The sequence below is a fragment of the Solanum lycopersicum genome, chromosome 10 (assembly GCF_036512215.1).
Source record: "Solanum lycopersicum chromosome 10, SLM_r2.1".
NCBI lineage: Eukaryota > Viridiplantae > Streptophyta > Magnoliopsida > Solanales > Solanaceae > Solanum > Solanum lycopersicum.
In genome coordinates this window covers 46,360,712-46,377,936 of record NC_090809.1, presented here as the reverse complement: position 1 = coordinate 46,377,936, position 17,225 = coordinate 46,360,712, and positions in this window count along the sequence as shown.

The following is a 17,225-nucleotide window of genomic DNA, read 5'->3' as shown; positions in this document are numbered from 1 at the left end:
AGAAACTTTGAAGGAGGAAACGTGGCTTTTGGTAATGGAAAAAGTGGTGAAATTCAGGGAATTGGACAGGTTGGGTATATGCATACTCATGCAATTGACATCGTATACTATGTGAATGGTCTGCAACACAACTTACTTAGTGTGTCTCAAATATGTGAGAAAGGAAAACATGCACTCTTCACAAATAAAGAATGTAGGGTGACAAACACAGAGTCAGGGAAACTAGTTCTACTGGATAGGAGACATAAGAATGTGTATAAAAGAAATATTGTGGAGTCTAAGGAAAATACTCTCAAGTGTCTGAGTGCAGTCTCCGATTTCTCTATTCTCTGGCACAATAGAATGGGACATATAATCATGTTAACAATAAACAAACTCATATCTAAGGACCTGGTTAGGGGACTACCAACAAAAAATTACAGCAATGGTAAAGTATATGGAGCCTGCATTCAAGGAAAACAAGGTCATCCTTCAAACCAAAGTTGACAGTCAGTACTACCAGGCCACTAGAGTTACTTCACATGGATTTATGTGGACCAATGCGTGTACAAAGCAGAGGTGGTAAAAGGTATGTGTTTGTAATAGTCGATGATTATTCAAGATTCACATGGACACTGTTTCTTGCAACAAAGGATGAAACATTCACCATGTTTGAAACCTTTGCAAAGCTGGTCGAGAAGAAATTCAACAAGGAAATAGTGAGCATCTGATCAGATCATGGACTAGAGTTTGAAAATTCACAATTCTTGCAATTATGCGTCTCAAACGGGAGTCAAGCATAACTTTTTTCAGCACCTAGAACACCATAACAAAATGGTGTAGTTGAACAAAAAAATAGAACACTAGAAGATATCGCAAGAACAATAATGATTTCAAGTAAACTTCCAAAACTTATTGGGCTGAAGCAGTAAACACAGGGTGCTATCTCATAAATAGATGCATGATTAGATCAGTATTAAACAAAACATCATATGGATTATTAAAGGGCAGAAAACCAAATTTAGCACATCTTAGGGTCTTTGGATGTGTATGCTTTGTACACAACAATTGCAAGGATAACCTATTGATGCCAAGAGTGATGAAGGAATTTTTCTTGGTTACTCTTCACAAAGCAAAACATACAAGGTACTTAATAAAAGGACAAATCGTGTTGAGGAAAGTGTTCATGTTGTTTTTTATGAAGGTAATAGTGAAATCAAAGGTAATTCAGAAGATGAACAGAATGAATTCATCAGTTCAAAGTCGTCAGAACCAAAAATATAGGAGGAAGAATCCATATCCCCTCATAAAACACCTGGAACAGAAGATCAGTATACTACAGAAACAGGTCCTCCTGTGTCTGAAGAATTTGCCAACATGCAATCTCACAGTCGGAAGCACCAAAGTTCACATCCTCTACAAAATTTTCTTACTCCTCTAAATTAAGGTATTTCTACGAGATCCAAATTACGCAATATGTTGCCTTTTCTGCCTATGTATCTCTGATTGAGCCAAAAAATTTAAAAGAGGCATTATCAGATCCTGACTGGATTAGTGCTATGCAAGAGGAACTAAATCAGTTTGAACGAAGCAGAGTATGGAACCTGGTCCCTAAACCCCAAAATAGAATAGTGGTAGGAACAAGGTGGGTCTTTACGAATAAGCTTGATGAACAAGGACAAATCATACATAACAAAGCCATGCTAGTTGTACAGGGATATAACCACGAAGAGGGGATAGACGATGATTAGAAACCTTCGCACCCGTGGCAAGAATAAAAGGAATTAGAATATTGATAGCATATGTCGCTCATAGGGAATTCAAACTCTATCAGATGGATGTCAAAAGTGCTTTTCTAAATGGTTACCTACAAGAAGAGGTATATGTGAAACAACCTCCCCGTTTTGAAAACAACGAGTACCCTGAGTATGTATACAAATTAGATAAAGCACTTTATGGGCTGAAGCAAGCACCAAGAGCATGGTATGATCGATTGTCCACTTTCTTCTCACACATGGGTACTCTAGAGGGAAAATTAATAATGCACTGTTTCTTCGAAAACAAGGTGAAGATTTATACATAGTTCAGGTTTATGTCGATGATATTATATTTGGAGGAACTAATGATGCACTTGGGGTGGATTTTGCCCAACTAATGAGTAGCGAATTTGAGATGAGTATGATGGGACAACTAAACTTCTTTTTAGGACTCCAAATTAAATATACCCCAGCAAGTACATCAATTCATCAACAGAAATACATGAAAGAACTACTGAAGAAATACGATATGAATGAAGCCAAAACAAATGACACACCCATTGGCACAACAACAAAGTTTGATAAAGATGAACTAGGTTCTCCAGTAAATGACACAAGATACAGAGGGATGATTGGATCACTCCTATATCTCACTGCTAGCAGACCTGATATTGTGTTCAGCGTTGGCTTATATGCAAGTTTTTCAGTCTTGTCTTAAAGAATCTCACCTAAAGGCTGTCAAAATAATTCTGGGATATCTGAAAGGAATAATGAACCTGGTCCTCTGGTATCCAACCGGAGACTCATTCAATCTAGTAGGATTCGCTGATGCAGATTACGCAGGTCATATGGTAGATAGAAAAATCACCTCGGGAATGGCACACTTCTTAGGACCTTGCTTTATATCCTAGGAAACTAGAAAGCAAAATTTAATCGTCTTATCCACCGCTGAGGCAAAATACGTGGCAGCTGCTTCTTGTTGTGCCCAATTTCTTTGGATAAAGTAGCAACTTGAGGATTTTGGTATAACAACTGGTTGTATCCCCATCCGATGTGACAATACTAGTGCTATGAATATGGTTAAGAACCCGGTTCAACACAATCATACCAAACACATAGATATCAGACATCACTTTCTTCGGGATAATGTTGAAAAGGAGTTCATAATGATGACATTCTGCAAAACTGAGGACCAAGTTGCTGATATTTTCACTAAAGTGCTAGAAAGAGAACCATTCCAGAAAAATCAACTCTCTCTAGGACACATTTTTCTAGACTTATTTGTCCAACAAGACTATGACACAGGAGCATTGACTTACTAAGACCATCAGAATATCAGGTATACATTTTCTCCCACATGATATGCTTTTCATGCAATACATTACATAGTTGACTTTGTCTATGAACTAAATTTACATAAGAACCTGGTCCATACAATTTCTCTTAAATACCATTCACTAGCGCAGCAAAACATCACTTAAAAGAACTACCTCTCTCCTCACCTTTCCCGTACGTCATCTCTCTATAGAGAGCTTCAACCGTCACTTCAAAATTCCTCTCAAGTGTCAGAACACCATAATTACTAACCGACTCAAAACCCCAATCCTTCACAAAAGAACACTCTATTCTCGATCCATCTACCAAGAAACCCCAGAAATTCACTTATGGCTAATATCCTCATCGCATATTCCGACGATAAAAACTCATCAATGATGTATCGTCTCAGAGGGAAGAAAATCCCTCCACAGACACATCCCTCACTTTGCCCCCTCAAGATACACCCTCCGTTTATCTTTGCGGCCCGTCACCATGCGCCGTCGGTGAACCTTTCACCCCCTCTTCGTCACCCCCTCTTTCATTAAACCTAAATTTTCAACATCCCCTCTCACCTCCACCATCATCTCAGAAACACATCTCACAAATTATATCTACTTCTCCTCCACCACCATCTCAAAAACCCATCTCCCCAATCACATCTACTTCTCCTCTATAACCATACACACACTGAACTGAACAAGACATTAATGATGTTCCTCTTAATGTCTTGTGTCCCCAGAAACCAAAACGATCTCGCAAACACATTTCCATAAAAAAAAACCTCCTCTCAAGCCCTTCATATAAGTGATAGTATGGCAAAGATGATGGATGGTGCATCATTCAGTGTGAAACATCATCGTCGTCTGGGTAAGTCTTATGTTCATTCGTATATCTCTCCTATAATTCTTGAATCTGAGTCTGATGATCGCTCTAATCTGAACCTTGTGAAACCCAGTCTAAGTCAAAATAAGTCAAAAGAAACATGGAGAAATTCCTAAAAATTGGGAAGGAAAAGTACTTTAAGACTAAATTTGTGCTTAGGGGCGGAACTTTTCATCCTGACATTCTTTCAACAAATATAGTCAAACGTGTGTGTGAATTACTACGATTTTAGTGGTAGGAAGAGTTACTTCTTAATAATAAAATGATCTATGAACACGAGGTTGTAGAATTCACATAAATTTAAGGATGTTGAATGGGTATGTGGTAACATCGACTGTGAAAGGGGTGGAGATAATTTTTGATCCTACTAGGCTTGGTGAGATTTTGCAAATGCCATCTGTGGGTATTAATGATTATCATTGGATTTCTGATGAACACTGTTCTTCCGGCCATGTTTTTCCAAGGACTGGTTACATTGAGAGCTCGAACAATGTTAAAAGGGGTCATGGGACCATTTCACAAGCTTTTATTTGAAATAGTGCATAGAGGAGTGTTATCTAGGGGTCATAAGTGTCACATTGCTTCTTTACGCGACATGGGACTCATGAATGCTCTTGAGTGCAAAGAACATATCGATTGGCCAACACTTATCATTACACACTTAGCTCGAATCATTAATCCTCAATTTGGTTCTCATCATATGAAATTCGATAATCTTCTTACTAAAGTGTTTACTGCATTTGAGGTGCCGCTGGGAGAAGGACGAAATTTAACTTGGGCATACATGTTTACTCAATCAATTCTTGCTGATTTTGGCTTTCCTACTGAACTAGAGATGGTTTCCAATGTCTCTCAACATCCATCTGGTCCTGTTACTCAACTGCTTCGAAGGCTCAAAATTTCAACAGATAAGTGTGCTACTCTAGAAATTGAGAATCAAAATCTACGTGATGAGCTTCGCACTTCTCAAGTGTAGGTTGGTCGTCTATAGGATCAATTAGTGCAACAACAGATTGCCAACAATGCACGAGTGGATAGGGTTCTTGATATGCTTGCCTCTGCTTCAACCAATCCTTTAAAACCTAGGCAGTCTTCGTCTTAATCGTGCCTCCTGTATTTTTGGTTCTTATGTTTTTTTGGATATTGACTATGTCTTGTTATTGTTGTTTTGCTTGAACTGTATATTTTTTGTGGCTCAGTATGATCTTGAAGATGTTGATATCTTTGATTTTCTATTTTGGATTTTGTCTATTACCTATGATTGTCATTTGTCTGTGGCACATACTTGAGTGTTTGTTTATTTTTGATATGTCAAAAATGGGAAATGATTATGATTGTACGGTGGTATTAGTAATCAACATATTCCATAGGTTTGTATGATTATGATTGCACGCTGGTATTAATAATCAACATATTGCATAGGTTTGTCATCATAAAAAACGGGGAATATGATGGCGACTTAGGATAACAATTAGCAAGTTTTGATGATAGACATATTGTACACCAATGCAGAAGCAACAACACACTAATCAACATATTCGATCTAGAAGATACAATACAATAACATCCATATACACGTAATTGCAGCAAAAGCGCGTCGAAATAAAAACGTACAGAAAAAGGCATAAGTGTGTCGCATCTAGAAGTCGAAACAAACAAGGAAACTTGAGGCTTGTGTACATGTCAAGGTTAATTAAAAAAGAAAAGTTATGTATAAAAAGGTTTGTACAAGTTGTATTCCTTTTTATACTATACTTATAATTCTTCTCCTTGTACGATAAGGACTTAAGTTCTCACAAGTCTATAAAAAGAGATCAAACGCAGAAGAGATATTCAAGACTTTTACATTGATCCAGAATCAAGAAAGCGAAAGCGAATCAATACGTAAAAGCAGGCGAGTTCGAAAGCAAATAATTACAGATTTTGAGAAGTTCTAGAGTTAGAAGTTTTCGAGTAAGAAAATTGCTTTGATTCGTATTTAGTCATTGTTTTAGTTTTGTTGTACAATAAATGGGTTTGGCTTCTTGTAGAGTTAAGTTTGGAGAGGTTTGTAACAAGAGATGGGTTTGACCTCTTGGAGAGTAGAGTTAATCGATTATAGTTAATTCAAAGTTGTCTTTGTGGTGAGGTTATCGTTATTGAGTTGTAATTGTAATGTCATATTTGAATAAATAAAATGAGTTTTTTCCTTCCTTGATTGAGGAAGGTTTTAGGTTGAAGGTTCGTGCTCTTTTGTAGGCTCATTTACAAGAACTTGGCTCTTGTTCTAGGAGGAAGGTTTTTTCATGGTCAATTATTATTAATGTCTTAATGATATTGTAATGTGGCGTTGAGAGGAAAAGTGATCAAATTTCATAAACTTTGAATGGCAATTCCTTTTTGTTGTTCGTAGTCTTTTATGCCCAGGGGGACAAACTTTTAATACTTATATTGGTATGGTGACTATAATTTGCATATTGTTAGTCATCAATTTGAACTCCTACACATAAAATTCGAATGCTCACTGGTATCCCTAGAGAATGTAGGAAATATAGAAGGAGAATACTATCTTTATAGAATGCCTTTTCGAAGATGACAAAACTTTTCTTTTTGAAGTGTTGTAGTGAAGATGTCAGCAAGTTATTTTCCTGTCTGACAACAATTGCAACTAAATTTTACATCTTACATTTTTGAATATCTCCTTTTTTATTGAGTTTGGTTTTGTAAATCCACTTTAGAATTACAACTTCTCTTTCTTTGGGTATACTCACACACTCCCAAGTATTATAATTCGCAATCTTCCGATTTTTTCTGTTAAGGCTTTCTTACAAACATCATGTTTTATTGTCTCATCATAATTTTCTTGCTTAACACCAACAAATTTGCATCTTTGACTGTTTTACAAAAAAAAATGTATTGTAAAAGTAAAAATGACTGAGTATCGAAAAATCAATTAATCTTATAATTCAAAAGAAATCAGATATTCAATTTAACAGAGTCGCCACTTGATTTTTTAATAGAATAAAAAAAACTTAAAATTATTTTCAAAATGTTTGACATAGATAAAAATCAGTTGAAAAGGGTTCGAAGTTCAAATGCACATCCCGAGAAGGTGTTAGGCCCTCGGAATGTCCGCTAACCGGGGTTGACCGACAATTTGACTAAAAATGACTTTGAATCTTAAAATAACTTTTTAAATTTTTTTAATTGATTTAAATAAATTCAAATATTTTACTTACTCATTTATTATTATATTTTCCTAAAATTAATTATCTTAAAGAGGAAATTAAACTGAAGAATTATTCTAAAGAGAATAATTTAAACATTTGACAGAACTAATAAATAGAATAAATACTAAGCAAAATTTATATATATAAGTATCTGTATATTATTAAGGGTAAATTTTATGTATAGCAAAAATAAAATTAAGAATTTTGTGCGCTGGCAAAGTTTTCAAAATTCCACTCCGTAGCAAAATTGTAGTTTGCTACGGATGTGCTTTTTCTATAATTTATACATTATAATTATTAAAGATAAAAAGGGTTATAATTTCCGTTGGATGAAAAAGAAAAAAAATCCCTGCAATCAGGTGGATTCTGTTTCAATATAATTTGGATCCTTCTTCGTCTCCTTCAACCGAAAGAATTTCATTTTAGTCTGTTCAAAAAATCGGTCAAGCTATTGAAACTGTCAGTTTATACGAATTGTATAAGTATATGAAACTGTTGAATGGTTATACGAATCTGTCAGTTATATAGATATACCTATTTAGTGTTTTTGGTGAATTGTATAAGTGTATGAAATTGTTGTATATTTATACGAATTCGTCAGTTATATACATATACCTATTTCGTGCTTTTTCGTGAATTGTATATTTGTATAAAGCTTTACTTTGTGTATGTAAAGACTGAAACTGTTGTAAAAGTGTATGAAACTGTTATACGTTTATACAAATTTCCCAGTTCTGTACATATATATCTATTTAGTTATATACAAATACCTAAGATAGATTATACATTTGTACAACCACAACTGTATAAGCAGACAACACAAACACAAAAACAGATACTAAGATAGATTATATATTTATAAAACCACAATTACATAAAACATGAATCAACACAAAAAATATGAATATAATATAAAATTGAAACATATAGACAATGATTATACAGATACCTTATGATGTTCGAATAACCCAGAACCAACAACTTCATTTTTAACTTTTATTTTCTTACTTAACCCACCAACAACATCGGCATGATCTTTCACACCTTCATCTACATATCTAGTTGGGTCATTCCTCAATTTGGATTTGATTTTTTGCATGGTGTTCGATTTAGTCATTGAACCTGAAATCTTCCCAAATACTTGAGTTAGATCCAAGGAAAACGATGGGTATTTAACATATTTTCAACATGCAATGGTATACGTCATGTGAATCTCTTCTATGGAGATTGGACATCCATTGTTTGATCCAAAAATCTGAAGGGATTATGAAGTGAAGTGAAAAATAAGTTTGAAGAAATTGAAAAAAAATAAACAACAATTGATAAAGTGAGATGAGTTTTTTGGCAGTACCTAAAGTTTTTGAAATACTTTAGTAAACCGCAAAGACGTGCTAGAGAAGTTGGAAATTTGAAATTGAATTTGTGGAGGTAATTAAGGAGAAATTGAAGAAAAAAAGAAGAGGTTGTATAATATAAAGGGGAAAGAGAAAAAAGAGGGTTTTGTTTTGGGGGGAAATTTTTGATACAATTCGATGGGCCCTACTATAGCAAATTGAGTGATACTTTGCCCTTTAAAGGGAATAACTGAAAGGAAAGTTAGTGCATATAATTACCTTCATTAGTTTGTTATTCCCCACACTTATCCCTATTATTAAATATGTAAAAATAAAGAGAAACAACTATCATTTGAGAATTAGTTAAACTGGAATCAAAATGCTAGTCAATAACAATATATAAATAATGAGGGAAGAGGAGAGTAGTATTTGAACTTGGCCCAATTTGCCCAAATTCCAAGAGATTGGGCTTTCGGCCCACCTGTCTTATACTAAAATGCCCACAAAATGAACTTGGCCCAAGTTTGTTGGACCTGTGGGAATCTTTGGGCTTTTGGCTCCTCTTTTCCCTTATTTTCCATGATATACACCAAGTGTATATTTGACGTATACATCATGTATACAGATGATTTTTGAACCCCTGGGCATGTATTTCATGAAGATTTTATTTCCTGCGCTTTTACCCTGCAGTAGAAATGTTTTGACCTGTATAATGTATATTCCGACTGTATATCAGTATACACATCCAGTATATCAACCTGTTCTTCAAATTTTGAGGGCCTTAAAAATTAACGTTCAGCGAGCAAATGCTGCTTTTTGACCTATTCGTCAGTTTTCCAGGGGCTGGGTGAAATAAAAAATGGGTCGGGTCAAAATGGTGGAGGCTAGACAATTGGGTAAAAGTGTTTGGGGTGGGGCGGCTTACTTGGGATGGAAAAGGGAATGGGCTGCTGAAAATTTGAATAAAATGGGCTGAATTTTAAGGAAAGTGGGCTCACTATTGGAGAATAGGCTCGAATTGAGTTAAGTTGGAAGTTAAAGAAGCATTAAATTTAATAAATAGTCAAATTGAGTTAAGATAACAAATTCGGCTAAACCTTAAATAAAACGAATTAGTATTAATTAATCAACGAGCTTCCTAATTTTAGCAAAAAAATAAAATAATTATTTTAATTGTAAGAGTGATTCAAAATTTAACAATAATTTAAACTTAACTAGTTTAATAGAATACTTACTAAAAAATAAAATATTTTGAGATGGTTTTTTGAATAATCATAAAATATACTAATTATATACATAATTATGTAATATATATGTGTGTGTGTGTGTGTGTACATATACATATATATATATATGTGTGTGTGTGTGTGTGTGTGTGTGTGTGTGTGTGTGTGTGTGTGTATTCTAAAAATTATAAGAAAATGATAGAAGTATTCAAAATAACGCAAAATTTATATTTTTTCGTAAAATTTATAAAACTAATTATTTTAAATTGTTTGGAAAATTTAAGAAGCTTGAGAACTAATTTATACCGAGGAGGCTCGAAATTTGGTGTCAACAACTGTCCCTCATTTTACTTGGATTGATGCAAGAAGTTCGAGGAAAATAATTGACCAACCACACCTTTATCTTTACTTTAAAGGATTTGATACGGACTTATGGATGACCCTGAATAATGGCTTTCCTATATATCTCAGGCTATATAAGAATTCATACCACTTGTAGTTCGATACGCTTGATTTAACGCATGATTTTGAAAGAATTCAAAGTCACCCCGTCACTGAATTATGAAGGTATCGTGATGCTCAAGAATAAGATTTAAGAGTGAATGTTGGAATACAGCCGAATTTTCAACATTTAGCTCGCCTACATATCCTTGACACTTACGAATCATACTGTTTGTAGTTCGACTCAATCGGTTGGAAAGGAAATCTTATATGCCAAATAACCTTTGTTTAGATGAGTGATAAATGAACTCGAATAAGAAAAAGAGGCTTGCAACCTCTTAGCCATGAATGTGGCGTGCTTCACACCCATAATTAAGAACTTACACAAACATAATTTTCAAAACTCTTGGTGTATTTTCACTCATATTGGAAACTCGCTTCCGGCATATCGAAATTTCCGAATGCGAACTGAAACTAACAAATGGAAGAAAAACTTGCATGCCTTCTGATAGGGGTGTGGTTTGATTGTGGTGGGAGTCGCTCCTTTGCTCGCGTCCTAAGAGTTTGACAATCCTCTTTAGACTATGTACCAGTTCGCTGCTAAGAAAAGCTCCACGTTGTGCTGCATTCTTGTTGATGTCGTCCGCACCTGTGGTTTAATTTGAGAATTCATCCTCTTGGATGCTCTCGACAAAGACTGAAACAACTTGTTAGTAGAAAGTGTAACTAGAAAAGTGGTAGTATCTCTTACTATGCTTTTCATTTACTCTTGATGTGGAAGATGTCTCATAAGTATGTTCAGTATATGTCTCTTTCGAACGCAGTATGTCCGTTACAACTCATCATTTGCTGAGAATTTAGAGATGTCATTTCTTGTTTTCTGCATGGCAAACTCCGGTGATCTCTGCAACGAGCTAGCCAACTCAATAATTATCCAACTGTAATGAGGTGGATGACTCGATGATTATGGCTCGATGATTATGGCTCGATAATAGTCCAACTATAATGAGGTGGATGCTTGATAATATTCCATCTGTAACGAGGTGCATGGCTCAATAATATTCCATCTGTAACGATGTGGATGGATCGATAATAGTCCAACTGTAATGAGGTGGATGGGTTGATAATATTCCAACTATAACAAGTTGGATAGCTAGATAATATTCCTATTGTAATGAGGTGGATAGCTAGATAATAGTCCAAGTAACGAGGTGGATTACTCGATAATATTCTAATTCTAACGAGGTGGATAGCTCGATGATATTCCAACTATAACGAGGTGGATAACTTGATACTGTAACGAGGTGGATAGCTCGATAATAGTCCAACTGTAACGAAGTGGATAGCTTAATAATATTCCAACTGTAACGAGGTGGATGGCTTGATAATATTCCAACTGTAACAAGGTGGATGCTCGATAATATTTCAATATTAATCATAACTAGGAACCTGAAATGGAAAAACAAATATACGAACCACTTATGGGGTGGATCACCCAATAAACTATATGCAAAAGTCATTTATTAGCCAATCAAAACATATAATACACTTATGGGGTGAATACCCAAGAAATTAAAATTCTGACTCTGGCATTGTCAAGAAACATGTACACCTAAATTGCTATGCGACAAACGCACTAAAAAACTAAATTGATGTATATGCACGTCGCGAGTATGATTCTGTTTTTTAAAAGATAGAATTATCGAGGTGAATAACTTAATTCATTCACATTAAAATTAAATTCACTCTCGTCTTCTGTGACAAACTCAACAGAATTAGAGTTTGTTGCAGTCATATTTAATCGTCATCTAAAACTTATAACAATTCGATAATTTTACTATCAAAGAGATACTACGGTCACCATCATCTTTTTAATGTGATGGATAAGTGATTTTCCCCTGCAACACTTCTAAGTTAGTGTCACTTTTGATCATCTTCAAATTTGATGTCGATTTCATATATAATTTTGACTTTATCAATACTATCACCTGCAAAGCTCAACACCAAACATTAGTATAGATGATGAAGTAAAGAATAAAAGTAAAGTTTAAGAGTTGGATTGAGTCATTTGGCTTATCCAGATTTGTCTATGATGAGCCTAATTGTAACTTTGATCATGACTGGCCACTAGTGATCCTCATACACATTGTTTCTTAAAACTTTGAAATAATCCATCAGCGTTTGTCTTCAATATTCCTGCAAAATAGGATTAAAAAATTGTTTAAAAAATCACTTGAGGCAACATAATGAAATAGGGATAAAATGAGAGGGAATGCTTTCTAAGTTTTGTTGATGAGGCCACGATGGGTGCAAATGACGCCTTTTGTCACTCTTGACAGCTTTATATAGCCATTTTTGTGACTTCAATGTTCCTGCATCCAAAGAAAAATTCTTAGTTTGAAAGACTGATTTGTGTTGGTCTTGTCTCCATGCTCCTTCATGCGGTTGGCTTACACGCCCATCCCTCCTTTGTAAGACAATGTGGATGGAATTTTTTAGGACCCTTCTCAAAAATTTCGTCCCGATATGAAATATATTTAACTCTTGTAACTTGCTTTGTTAATTTTGAGGTTGCTCATTATGGAATTTTGAGGCCCCTCCTCAAAATTCAGTCCCAGTTTGCCTCGATAGTATAAGACTTTTAACAAAGGACATTGTTGTGTGGAATTTTTGAGATCATCTCACAAATTTGTCCCAGTTGCACATTTCAATATGATTCTCCATAAAATATCATCTTGGAATTTTGAGATCCACCCAAAAAATCAACCAGTTGCATTTTGATATTTCAGTCTTGACTAGTTGAAGAAGTCCATTTCAAATGAATTTTTGAGATCCTCTCAGAAATTTTGTCCCATTTTCCATTATAAAGAGAAATGGAAATCTTGTTGGGAATATGATCGAGCCTCTATGGCGCCTATATATCTCGTTGAAGTAGAAATCAGGTCAAACGTAGTTTACCCTCAAAGGTTACAGTAATAGGAAATTTATAAAAAAAACATCAACGAGACCCGACATAGGCCGCCTTCGTATTTCATTCATGAGAATTCAGGTCGAACGTAGTTCATTACAAGGGAAGGTGAGACAAAATGGACAAAAGAGATTAAATGTGCATTTTCAAAAGAAAGATAACAATAACTTTATAGGCAGAATTCTAGCCGACGTTAAGCATACTTCTTTCAATCATTTGATGACGAATATCTTCAAATGAATCTATTCAAAGATGTTTGGAAATGCTTAATCAATATTGATCAAATTGTTGTTGATCATGTTTTGAATCTTAGGCTTGAGGGTTGAACAATTTTCAGTTTCGTGTCCAATAACTCTAGAATGATAAGCACATCTGCGGTAAGCCATGTAAAAAATTTCCCCAAAGGGTTGGCTGGTCTTCCTTTAATAGGGTAGAGTATACCCCTTGCTTTCAACCTTTCATAAATTTGAGTTTAAGATTCCCTTAAGAGTGTAAATACTTTAGGAGTCTTCTTAAAGTTTTGACGGAGAAATTTTCCATGATTGACATTATGGTTTTGATATTTCTTTTGGGAAGTTGACCACATATGGGTAGCCCTGACCAAACCTACCTCCTCTGCGTTCCCTTTTGATGTATAGATATCACTAATTATGGTAGTTTTTCCATTAACTCGCAATGCGGTGAAGTTTGTGACCCTTCCATTCTTGAAACTATCTTCCAAAGCTTCTCCCACTTTGACGATCTCGACAAACTTTTGTCCCATCATACAGAACATTCTTTCATAATACTCAGGCTCTTGAATTCGAATGAACATTTCAATGATCTCACGTTCGGACATGGGAGGTTGAACTTTTGCGGCCTCTTTTCTCCAACAAAGAGCGTATTCTAGATAATTTTCTATAGACTTCTGTTTGATCTACTCCAAGTAATAGCGATCTGGGGCATCTTCTACATTATGTTCAAATCTTTCCGTGAAATCTTTTGCAAGTGCATTTTAACTTGTCCAGTGTTTCAATTCTTGTGATGTAAGCTACTCCAGAGCTTCTCCTCTTAGATGCATCAACAATACTTCATTTTTGCCAACTCCCACGAGTTGATCAGAATAAACTTTTAGATGTGTTAGAGGATTTTTAGTTACATTAAAAGTGACAAACTTAGACACTTTAAATCCATCCGGAAGGTCCAAATTCGGATGAATGCATAGATTTTCGTAATTCAGCCCCACCTCTTCTGAAGCACAATCAAGTTCTTTTATCGCTTTCGCAATCTCTTCCTTCATGATCTACTTAGCCTTTTCATCTTTGGCCCTCCACTCCTTCTCCTTCTCTTCGTAGTGGTCAAGTTTGGAATGTGCAGTATAGTGAAGATGTAGTTTTGTTTAGACTTGGATATTAAAAGTGACTTTCGGAAGTAAGGGTTGAGAGTTTGCAAATTTTGAATGTCTATAGAAGAGGTTGTTTGAAGACTGTTAACATTTAAGCTTTGAAGCGGAGGAAGAATTTGAGAGTTATTTGTGTTTTGGTTTTGAAATATAGGGAAAACTTGAGAATTTGTATTCAGTTTCTGGAAAGGGTATAGTGTTTGGTATGGAGTTCTGGCGTGATGAAGATTTGAGGCTGTTAGGTCGATGGTGGAAGCATTTTGAGTAGGGTTGGGGTGGGTTATTCAGGTTATGCTCTGAGTTTGAAGTCAGAGGAGGAAAATGGAGTGGAAGTCTTCCATCGCTTGGAGTGTTGACATCGACCCTCGGAATTGAAAAATTTTGATTTTTATGGAGTTCAACCCTCAACTCAGCAATTTGTTGCATGCAATTAACTCATTTTGTTCAACGGCAGTCGGTTGAGCTATAGCAACTTCAGCCAGGACAGTATTCTCACTATTCAGGGTCATTTTTCTTCTCTCTTTCAACAAATCTTTGAGAACTTTGAATACTCAACAATAAACACAAATCAGTTTTAAGTACCTTACAAAGAAAAATAACTCAAACAACAAACGTGTTAATTTGTGTAGATAGTAGGTAATACAAGATATCACACACAAAGTTTAAGCACAAAAGAGTCGCTTCAGTTGAAGAAAGATTAGCCCACATATATAAAGAAATGATTAGTTAGAGAGGAATTTTTCTATATGATTTTTAGCTTTGTGAATAAAAATGTCGATCTGAGTCAGGACTCAGTCGATTGAATATTTTATCGTCGTACTTCTGGTTTTTGACTGAGACGTAACTCTAATTTCCTTGTAAGAGTTGAAAAAGATAAAATTTCTCAAAATAGGGATCGTACCTTGAAAGGTTGCCTACGAAGCTCACAAAAGAGAATTCAGGTCCTACGTAGTTCGACCCCCTTAAATTTCTTTTGATATTAAATGATGAATCTTTTTCTGATGTGAGAGTAGTATTAAAGAAAATGAAGTTCGATGTTTTTTTTTTTGGAAAACTAAAGATTCAAAGAGTATTTGGACACACTTTTGACAATGACTTGATATTTGTGCTTAGGGGTTCTAAAAAGTATTTAAATAAGAGCGACCTAGAATATCTCCAGATAAAACAACATATTCACATAAGCAGTTATAGCACATAAACAAATATTGCGCGTTCCAAATAAATATTTGATATTTTTGTGCCAAGGGTAGGCCTAGCGATTTGAGGGATGTATACGTCATTGAAACATCTCATTGCCCAAAACACAAATTTATACAAATTTTATTAATAAAGATGAATGGGGATACACATCGGGGAAAATGGGGTACAAAAAAATCAATCTCACGTAGGGGTACAATCATATACTATGCTTCTATGAAAGTACCTTCGCTGTTGAATTTTTTATCGTCTCCGGGTGCCAACGTCTTCGGATAGTAGCTTGTGTAACTCTTTCTTCAACTAGTATAAACTATGATCTAATTCCTACCCCATTAGACAATAATTTTTCAAACAATGTATACATCCTTCAAATTTAAACACATAAGTATGAACGTCTGTTTAGATCGTATGTCATTTTGGACTCATGGTGGTCTTCTAATGGGCCCAACACGCCTTGGGTGTTAGGTCATCTTAGTTCGAAATGCTCTAACTTTTGGATTTGGTTTAGCTCGATCCTAGTTGACTAAGAGTGGCTTTGAGAGACCGGGAGCTCAAGTGGACAACTTAGGGTGGAATTCACGACAACCATTGGACCCGTGACGAATCAATAAATTATTGATCATTCCTGAAAAGGGTTGAGTATAAAAAAATCTGGCTACGGTTTCGCAAACCGTCATTTAATATACTATACATATATATCGAAAGATGCCATGAAATGCAATGACAATTTATCATGATTAAAACTTATTTAATCCCTAGCAGAGTCGTCATTTCTGTTGTACAAAAAAAATATATTGTAAAAGTAAAAATGACTGACTATCGCAAAATCAATTAATCTTACAATTGAAGATAAATAAATTTTTCAATTTAACAGAGTCGCAACTTGATTTTTTAGTAAAATCAAGAAAACTTAAAATTATTTTCAAAAGATTTGAAACAGATAAAAATTAGTTAAAAGGGTTTGAAGTTCAAATGTACATTCCGAGAAGGTGTTAGGCCCTCGGAATGTCCGTTAACTCGCGGTTGACCGGCGATTTGACTAAAAATGACTTTGACACTTTTTTAAAAAAAATTTAACTAAGTTAAATAAATTCAAATTTTTTACTTAATCATTTATTATTATATTTTTCTAAAATTAATTATCTTAAAGAGGAAATTAAACTAAAGAGTTATTCTAAAGAGAATAATTTAAACATTTGACATAACTAATAAATAGAATAAAGACTAAGCAAAATCTATATGTATAAGTATCAGTATATTATTAAATATGTAAATATAAAGAGAAATGGCTATCATTTGAGAATTAATTAAATTGCAATCAAAATGTTAGTCAATAACAATATATAAATAATGAGGAAAGAGGAGAGTAGTATTTGACTTGGGCCAATTTGCCTAAATTCCACGAAAGTGGGCTTTTTGCCCACCTGTCTTATACTAAAATGCCCACAACATGAACTTGGGCCCAAGTTTGCTGGACCTGTGGAAATCATTGGGCTTTTGGCTCCTCTTTTTCCCTATTTTTCATGATATACAC